The 6875-nt window shown below is 36.6% G+C and overlaps 10 non-coding genes across 10 annotated transcripts; 3 read left to right on the top strand and 7 right to left on the bottom strand.

Annotated features, from left to right (window-relative positions):
• Window positions 1–439: 439 nt before the first annotated feature.
• On the bottom strand, window positions 440–513 carry Trnat-agu. Its single transcript has one exon. It is a non-coding gene; the product is annotated as a tRNA-Thr (tRNA).
• A 67-nt stretch (window positions 514–580) lies between these two features.
• Window positions 581–653, bottom strand: Trnav-aac. The gene has a single exon. It is a non-coding gene; the product is annotated as a tRNA-Val (tRNA).
• Window positions 654–724: 71 nt separating this feature from the next.
• On the bottom strand, window positions 725–797 carry Trnaa-agc. Its single transcript has one exon. It is a non-coding gene; the product is annotated as a tRNA-Ala (tRNA).
• Window positions 798–1214: 417 nt separating this feature from the next.
• On the bottom strand, window positions 1215–1296 carry Trnas-aga. Its single transcript has one exon. It is a non-coding gene; the product is annotated as a tRNA-Ser (tRNA).
• A 92-nt stretch (window positions 1297–1388) lies between these two features.
• Trnat-agu lies at window positions 1389–1462 on the bottom strand. The gene has a single exon. It is a non-coding gene; the product is annotated as a tRNA-Thr (tRNA).
• A 67-nt stretch (window positions 1463–1529) lies between these two features.
• Trnav-aac lies at window positions 1530–1602 on the bottom strand. The gene has a single exon. It is a non-coding gene; the product is annotated as a tRNA-Val (tRNA).
• A 72-nt stretch (window positions 1603–1674) lies between these two features.
• Trnaa-agc lies at window positions 1675–1747 on the bottom strand. The gene has a single exon. It is a non-coding gene; the product is annotated as a tRNA-Ala (tRNA).
• Window positions 1748–6332: 4585 nt separating this feature from the next.
• Trnav-aac lies at window positions 6333–6405 on the top strand. Its single transcript has one exon. It is a non-coding gene; the product is annotated as a tRNA-Val (tRNA).
• Window positions 6406–6470: 65 nt separating this feature from the next.
• Trnat-agu lies at window positions 6471–6544 on the top strand. Its single transcript has one exon. It is a non-coding gene; the product is annotated as a tRNA-Thr (tRNA).
• An 87-nt stretch (window positions 6545–6631) lies between these two features.
• On the top strand, window positions 6632–6713 carry Trnas-aga. The gene has a single exon. It is a non-coding gene; the product is annotated as a tRNA-Ser (tRNA).
• The last annotated feature ends 162 nt before the right edge of the window (window positions 6714–6875 follow it).

The following is a 6875-nucleotide window of genomic DNA, read 5'->3' as shown; positions in this document are numbered from 1 at the left end:
TATATGTGAATAGCACGGGAGCTAGCAACGGCCCTTGGGGCACTCCTGCAAGTATCTTTTTGCAGAGCTCACATCCTCGTTGACCTTGTTAGGAGTGTGTATTAGAAACTCAATAAAACATGGAAACGCACACTCTTTTGATATTTCGATGATATTAATTTAATGATATGTCAACTGCACATAACAACATAGAAACTCTTGATTTGAATCTTAGTAATTTTTGCCTTAACTATAATTTGACATAATTATCTTTATTTCTAGATATCATGTTGTTTTTAAAATGTGCCATCGCAGTCGGTAGGATTCGAACCTACGCTCCCAGAGGGAATCTGCCGCTCGGCCACGACTGCTTATATATTTAAATAAATCTTGATATATCTCTTTTTTATGATACGTTTTAGTATCTTAAAAGAGTTTCATTGGTGATATATCACTTGCTAGGCCCCGGGGAGATTCGAACTCCCGATCTCCTGTTTACTAGACAGGCGCTTTAACCAACTAAGCCACGGCGCCGTTGATGTATCTAATTATGATATATTTTGGATTTTTATGTTTATATATCATTAGATATCATTAAAATTGTTTCCGCCCGGGATCGAACCGGGGACCTTCCGCGTGTTAGGCGGATGTGATAACCACTACACCACGGAAACTGACATCTTTAAATATATTGATGATATCAGTTTTGTGACTCATCGAATATTTATGATATATCATTAAAAAGTGGAGGCGCCGGGCATCGATCCCGGTACCTCTCGCATGCTAAGCGAGCGCTCTACCATCTGAGCTACGCCCCCTTAATATACATAAATTTTGGTACTTTTTATGTTTATTTTATGATATACTTTGGTTCATAACAAAATTGTTTACACTTAGCTCTGAACCTACGACCTTGTGTATGTTAGGAGTGTGTATTAAAAACTTACGTAGCCTTAGACACGCACATTTTTTTTATATTTCGTTGATATCAATTTAGTGATATAATCAATGTTATATTCAACTGCACATGCCATAGATAGTCTTGATTTTAATCTTAGTAATTTTTGACCTAACTATAATTTGACATAACTATCTTTATTTCTAGATATCATGTTGTTTTTAAAATGTGTCATCGCAGTCGGTAGGATTCGAACCTACGCTCCCAGATGACCTAACTATAATTTGACATAAATATCTTTATTTCTAGATATCATGTTGTTTTTAAAATGTGTCATCGCAGTCGGTAGGATTCGAACCTACGCTCCCAGAGGGAATCTGATTTCTAGTCAGACGCCTTAACCGCTCGGCCACGACTGCTTATATCTTCAGATTAATCTTGATATATCCATTTTTATGATACATTTTAGTATCTTAAAATAGATTGCATTAGGCTGATATATCCACTTGCTAGGCCCCGGGGAGATTCGAACTCCCGATCTCCTGTTTACTAGACAGGCGCTTTAACCAACTAAGCCACGGCGCCTATGATATCTCTAATTATGATATATTCTGGATAATTATGTTTATATATCATTAGGTATCATTAAAATTGTTTCCGCCCGGGATCGAACCGGGGACCTTCCGCGTGTTAGGCGGATGTGATAACCACTACACCACGGAAACTGATATCTTTAAATATATTGATGATATCAATTTCGTGACTCATCGAATATTTTATGATATATCATTAAAAAGTGGAGGCGCCGGGCATCGATCCCGGTACCTCTCGCATGCTAAGCGAGCGCTCTACCATCTGAGCTACGCCCCCTTGATATACATAAATTTTGTTTTTTTTTTTGTTTATTTTATGATATTCTTTAGTTATAACAAAATTGTTTACACTAAGGTCTGAACCTAGGTTCTTCTGTATGTTAGGTGTGTGTATTAGAAACTCACTTAGCGATAGAAACGCACATTTTATTATGTACGTAAAGGAAGAATTATCACTTGTTGAATTGAAACAATTTGAAAGATTAATTATATGAAAAAAAATCAATATATGTTGTTTTCCATGTAAAAAAAAACATAATTTAGGACAATTTGTTTATAACGCGGCTCAAATACGCCCTTCACAAACCGTGAATCACCGACTTCTACTATACAAATAAAAATGCTATTATTAACGAATCAAAAATCAAACAGAATTAATTTGTATTTTATAAACATAACGGAACAAATCCCATGCACAAGTTGGAAACTTTTAAGAGGAGTTATTATGCCGTCAATGGCATTAACATCATGTGCCCAGTGAGAGTTTAAAATGGATTACAAATGTGTTTTTATTTATGCTTTATTTTAACAATATTTATGATTTTGATGATTCGAAAACACGTTTGTGGTGGATATCGCTTAATGAGTATAATCCGTTTCAAAATTTCCGGATTTTTACTCGTATAGTGAAATACTCGTATAATAAAACATATTCAAAAATACACATAATATGTGTACACAAGTTTTCAAAATGATATGGCAGGCGCACAATCTAGGACTTCTCTTCCCATCGTCACTCGTTTTGCGAAACGTTGCTTGTTAAGCGAGTCATTTTTTTACAATTTTGCTCGTTAAGCAAATTGTTCGTTATGCGGGGTGCTTGTTAAACGAGGTTCCACTGTACCATAGTTAAATATTGAAATACGTGTATAAATCAGGCATATTTTTGCATTTAGATTTCATAAAACACTTACGTTAAATAATGGTAAATACCCTAGATTTACAAGCACTTGAACAGAAAATATAATCATCAAAATTATAAAACCAACATAGTAGTGATAAATCGATTATTATGATTATAAACTAAATATATAAATGTTGTTGTAAATTTTTATGAGTGTACAGAGGCAACTTTTAGATTTCACAAAAACATGGAATTGCATTCAAACATATTATAATATAAAACATTTACATTAAAGAATAGTAAATACCTAAAATAGTTAAGCACCAAATAACAATCAAAATGATAAATCGATTTCTATAATTATACAGAAAAGATATATATTGGAGATGATTGAAATTAGGCATATTTTCTTACTAAGAAGTAACTGTAACAGATCATAATATTTACCTGCAAATATCGATTGTCAATATATTTACGAACATGAACAGAAAATATACATATTAGGCTTTAATCAAAAATAACCTCAGCAACAATGTAGTAACTATAAACCTCATACTTAACAGTTAAAATCAGAAAATACTGCTTGTTGTAATTTGATACTTGCAAAAATATGAGCATATTTTTTTATTTACATATACCAATACACAAAAATTACTTTGTATATCTAATACTTTTGATTATAAATATTTTATAACAGAACATATAGATCTTTTACGATCTTCAACATGGCATATTCAGAAAAAAAAAAACTACGAAACTAACTACGAATTATCTTGTTGTTAACAGTAAACGTCGTACAGACAAAAAAAATAAGTCTTGTATATAAAATTAAGTTACAGGAAAAATTAAAATTTGTTGGATGCAATTATTTTAAAAATATTTATGTTCTTTTTGGTAATATTTTAACAAAAATTGCGAAGTGATAGAATTTGTAAGAACGTGGTTCGAACGAGCGTTCGATCAGCGAATCAGTAAGAAAATTCCTGAGGTGCACGCGACAGCACAGAAATCTCCTAGTAATGGATGAAATGCTGGTCAGACCCGGCGAGGTAAAGAAGGTCATCCTCAAGGCAGCGCACAGGAAGGCTCCTGGTGAAGACACCATCCAGAATATCGTCCTGGGGAACCTATCGAAGAAGGGCCTTCGGCATGCTGAAATCTGGTACATTCCCGACCCGATACCAAAGCCAGGAAAAAACCCGCACCATCCAGCAAGCTACCGCCCAATCAGCCTGCTTGACAGCACAAGCAAAATATGCGAACGGATCATCCTCACGACAATGCAGAGGCACATCACCGACAATAACATCCTGATCGACGAGCAGCACGGATTCAGACCTTCGCATAGCTCGGTCCACCAGGTTGTGAGACTCGCCAATGACATCTCCAACGTGCAGAAATCCACCGCAGTTGTACTCAATTATGTCTCATAAATCATAAAACTATTGAACTCTTGACCCAAAAATGACCTTAAACCCTTCTCTTGTCATCTGTCAATGGAATGCAGACTCTGTACGCAATAAGGTAAGTGAGCTAATATATTTTCTGAACACACACTCAGTAAACATTATGGTCGTGTGTGAGACCTGGCTTTCCGCCGGCGACAGAATATCAATCAAAAACTATAAAATATATAGACAAGATAAACTGCCGGGAACGATGGGTCTGGAAGTTCTGGTCCACAATAAAATACCACACGTCAGAATAAATACATCTGCGAATGTATCCCTCAAGCATGTGGCTATTAAACTACAGAACGGTCTCACCATTGTCGGCCTATACAACTCTCCGCGGAAAAGACTGTCGCCGGCTGAATTGCGGGCTCTCGCAAATCTATTACCTAAAACAATACTTTTCGGAGACTTCAATGCAAAACATGTAATGTGGAATGGACATTCTAGTAATCGTAATAACCCCAATGGCAATGTAGTAGCTCAACTCTGCTCGACTGTTAACCTGATGGTAATCTATCCGGACGGACCCACTCATTTTCCACCCAACGGAAATACTCCCTCGACTCTTGACTTTGCAATCGTAAAAAATATTGATCAGATAATTGAAGTCCACTCGAGGGCCGAATTAAACTCTGATCATAACCCGGTAATATTAGAATTAACACCAATTAATGATGTCGAGGAAGAACGCGAATTTTATTCTTTCAAGAACGTTGACTGGAACTTATTGCGGGAAACACTTGACCAGAGAATAGTCATAAATAATGAGATTAACACCCGTGAGAAGCTGGAGACGGAATCATTTTGAGAGCGTCCACGATCTAGATCAAAATGCATACACCCCGGAACAACAGAGGGTAATTGACCAAACCAAATCAGTTTATGCGTACCAATCATAACCCAACATACGTAACGCCGACAGCTCGAGCCAAATACATGACCCGACCGTCCGAAATCAGAAGTGCTATTAGAAAAGCACCGGCGATGAAGGCACCGGGGGAAGATCAGGTCCAAGGAATCCTGCTGAAGGCGCTCTCTAGAAAAGCCATTGATCAGCTAACGAATATAATCAACGCTATGCTAAAACTAAGATATTTTCCGAAAGAATGGAAACACGTATTAATTATACCAGTTCTAAAACCGGGAAAGTCGACAAAACAAACAACCTCGTATCGACCAATAAGCTTGCTGAATTGTGTTGCGAAGGTGGCGGAAGCCATCATCCTCAAACGCATAAACAAGTATTTAGATACGTTTGATATACTCAAAGATGAGCAATTTCGCTTCCGACGCAAAACAGTACAACACAGCAAGTTGCAAGAACTGTTAAAGATATTACTTACAATTTTAATCAAAAGGAAGGAAATCTAACGACAATGCCTCTTCTAGACGTAGAAAAAGCTTTTGACAAAGTATGGCATAAGGCACTCCTGTGTAGAATGATAGACTACAATTTTCAACCAGAATTAATCGAACTTACGGCATCCTACCTGACAGATAGAACCTTCAACGTCTCCCTGGGTGATAAAACATCGTCTAACCGAAACATTGGGGCGGCAGTCCCACAGGGGTCACTCTTTGGCCCAGTATTGTTTAATATATTTATTAATGATGTTCCTAAATACCTTCCCGGCAATAACGCACTCGCGAATCTTGCAATGTACGCAGATGACACAGCTGTGTATGCGTATTCAAGCACTGCGCAAACAGCCAACAAGAAGGTACTCTACCACCTTCAAAAGATTGAAACCTTCCTCAAACACAATAAAATCAAAGTTAAAGAGGCAAAATCGGAAAACATCGTGTTTAAAAGAAAGCGCAAAAAAACTAAAGTAATTGAAAAACTAAAAATTAACGGTAAAGAAATCGCGGTCAAAACATCTGTTAAATATCTCGGAGTACCACTCGATAAAGGGCTACGTTTTAAGGAACACATCAATAAATCCCTAAACAAGGCACAAGGGGCCCTGCGGACGCTCTACCTCCTGTTGTTTCGGCAATTATCTCCATAATATTGTTAAAAGTGTAAAAAATATAAACCGATGCAAACCTAAAACAACAATGTTGAGAGATTTGTAATAAGATAAATGTTTGTGCCCTTGCAAATTGTAAAAAGGCCAATAATTATGTATGCAAATAAAGTTATTTATGAATTTTTTGAATTTTGCTCACTTAGCATGCGAGAGGTACCGGGATTCTTTCCCGGCGCCTCCACTTTTTAATGATATATCATAAATATTCGATGAGTCACAAAATTGATATCATCAATATATTTAAAGATATCAGTTTCCGTGGTGTAGTGGTTATCACATCCGCCTAACACGCGGAAGGTCCCCGGTTCGATCCCGGGCGGAAACAATTTTAATGATACCTAATGATATATAACATAAATATTGAAATATATCATAATTAGATACATTAACGGCGCCGTGGCTTAGTTGGTTAAAGCGCCTGTCTAGTAAACAGGAGATCGGGAGTTCGAATCTCCCCGGGGCCTAGCAAGTGGTATATCGCTATGCAACTATTTTAAGATACTAAAATGTATCATAAAAATGGATATATCAAGATTAATCTGAAGATATAAGCAGTCGTGGCCGAGCGGTTAAGGCGTCTGACTAGAAATCAGATTCCCTCTGGGAGCGTAGGTTCGAATCCTACCGACTGCGATTAAACATTTTAAAAACAACATGATATCTAGAAATAAAGATATTTATGTCTACTTAAAGTTAGAACAGAAATTACTAAGATTTAAATCAAGAGTTTCTATGTTGTTATGTGCAGTTGAATATAACATCAAAAAATGCGCGTTTCCATAGATTAGTGAGTTT

This window comes from Nicrophorus vespilloides, unplaced genomic scaffold (genome assembly GCF_001412225.1).
Source record: "Nicrophorus vespilloides isolate i.1.1-1 unplaced genomic scaffold, Nicve_v1.0, whole genome shotgun sequence".
Lineage (NCBI taxonomy): Eukaryota > Metazoa > Arthropoda > Insecta > Coleoptera > Silphidae > Nicrophorus > Nicrophorus vespilloides.
The sequence above is the reverse complement of the archived record's forward strand: the minus strand, read 5'-3'. Positions and strand labels throughout refer to the sequence as shown.